This window comes from Anolis carolinensis, chromosome 3, assembly GCF_035594765.1.
Source record: "Anolis carolinensis isolate JA03-04 chromosome 3, rAnoCar3.1.pri, whole genome shotgun sequence".
Taxonomy (NCBI): domain Eukaryota; kingdom Metazoa; phylum Chordata; class Lepidosauria; order Squamata; family Dactyloidae; genus Anolis; species Anolis carolinensis.
The window spans coordinates 66,373,964-66,376,355 of NC_085843.1; the positions used below are offsets into that span (position 1 = coordinate 66,373,964).

The following is a 2,392-nucleotide window of genomic DNA, read 5'->3' on the forward strand; positions in this document are numbered from 1 at the left end:
TAATGTGAAGGCACATAAAAATAACAGCAGCAGCAGCAGCAGCAACAACAACAACAATATCTCCAGAAATAAATTCAGTTGCTAGACCCAACTGCAGTAGTTCCATTAAATAAATTAGTTGACTTATCTTTGAGCAGTAGATTTCATGTGTCTAAGAGATTCACTTGGGCCTACATGTAGTGTTCCCACTTTTAATAAGACATATAATAATAACTAAAATAAAACTTTATACTACCGTATTTCCCCAAAGGAACTCAGGGCAGTTACAAAAAGAAAAAGAATTAGCACAGGAGACAGTAGAGTTGATGATGATGATATTCTGTATATACTCGAGTATAAGCCGAGTTTTTCCAACCCTTTTTTAGGACTGAAAAAAAAACCCTCCTCGCCTTATATTCAGGTCGGCATATATACTCCTAATAATTCCCCCCAAGTTGGAGATGAATTGGACATGATTTCTCTTTCAAAGCCACAGCTGCTCTCCCAGTCCTCTAAAACTTTTCCTTCCAAATAAGTGCTGTTTTGATCTTCTTAGCACTTAAAGGGATGAAGCTTCCAGTGATGCCAAGATGCCTGACCATAAGTCACTGTTTGAGATGTTTCATGGATTTAAAATGTTTTAAAGCTACAGAAAGGTATGGTCAGAAAGATCAGATTTGACAAAAGTGTGCTAGGAAGAGTCCAGTATATTCAAGTGTGTTGCATACACCTCACATAGTGTGAATCTAAATAGTGCAGGGAAAGACCAACTCCATATTTTAAAAAAAAACAAAAAAAAACCAAATTGAACAAACAAATATTAAAGATAATTATTTATCAAAATTCTTCATAATTTCCCCCTGTTCAATTACCTCTCAGCTGTGAAGCCATTTAGCCATATCAGTTTATAAAATAATTCAGAAATCCTGAACCATACGAGTCCATAAGCCATGCTAGCTTTCTTGATCTTCAACAGTAAGAATGACTGACTTTAAAGCCATTCTTCAAAACTAGCTTTCAACAGAATTTGAAAAGCTGTGACAATAATTCAGTACCTGCACTCGATTGTCTCCTCACATTGACGTCTTGCATCTCTCAGTATGTCCAGAACAAGAGGAAAAGAAAAAGGTACTTTGGAGTGACCTTGAATGAATCCAGTTGTTTCTTTCACTGTGGATAGAATTTAAACATATGTCAGCATCGATCCCTCCAACACACACATACACACACACCACAAAATCGTGGTGTTTTATTTTCTCCCTGCCTACTTCAATGAAGACTCTGTGAAGTTGATTGGGTTGAGAAGCTATGACTGGTTCAAGGTGAACACATGACTGTTACAAGGGGACTTTAATTGGATCTGATATACCAAGGTTGAATGAAAAGTAATGCCTCCACCTTTGTAACTCCTCAAGAGATGGCAGTTCTGATATGTGGTAGGTACTAGCCACATACAGTTCCATTTGGCAGGATGCCTTAGCATTGAATGGTTGTGTTGTTAAAGTGCAAAATATGGAACCCTGCGCAGATGGTTTGTCAATGCGACTTAAGCAACATGCAGTCATTGAATTCTTGACAGCAAAAGGTGTCATCAGAGCATGCAAGCTGTTTATGGTGACTGAGTACTGTGTGTCGTTGGGCGAGTAAGTTTAAAGATGTTGAGGTGGGAACATTTGACTTGCATGACAAACAAAGAGTTGGATGTCCTGTGACAGAAACCACTGAGTTTCACAAGCAAAAGGTTGACAGATCAATTCAGGACAATCATTGTATCACTCAGAGAGAAATTTCAAGCATAATTGGCATTTCACAAGAATGTGCGGGTCACACTATTGCTTTGCTTGGCTATTGGAAGATTTGTGCACGATGAGTACTGTGAGATGCTGGTTGTGGAAACGGAGTGTCAACTTCCATGACAGCTTCAGAAAACTTGTTGGCAGAAATGTATCCAATTGTCTGGCGATTATGTGGAAAAGTGAATAGTGGTAGTTAAAGAGCACATTCTAAGGATTATTTCTGTGTTTGATTTATTAAAATATTCCCATCCAAACCCAAGTAATGAAGGTGGAGGCATTACTTTTCATTCAACCCTTGTATAACACTGGGTAGAGGGGGAAGTTATGAACACGGAGCTCATTGAGTGATCCTGTAATTTTCAGTAGGATCAAATAAAATAATTTTAATGTTAAAATAATGTATTAGATATTTATTATTAAATGGGCAACATATCTGTACGTAGAGTATTGCATTTATTGAATAGCACTTTTCTCTCTCTTTTTTCATGCTTTTGTAAACTTTTGACATAAATTCCAAGGACCCTTTGCTTAATATAGTAGTTTTGCATATTCTGGCTCATTCACAACTTTAATCATTGAGCTCTTTTGATGACTTGGATGTTGCTTTGCTCTTCCAG

At 37.3% G+C, this 2,392-nt stretch overlaps 1 long non-coding RNA gene across 20 annotated transcripts in view; it reads left to right on the forward strand.

Moving 5' to 3' along the window:
• Positions 1 to 2,392, forward strand: part of LOC103278377 (uncharacterized) — a 526,052-nt gene that overhangs the window by 234,999 nt on the left and 288,661 nt on the right. The window lies entirely within an intron of this gene.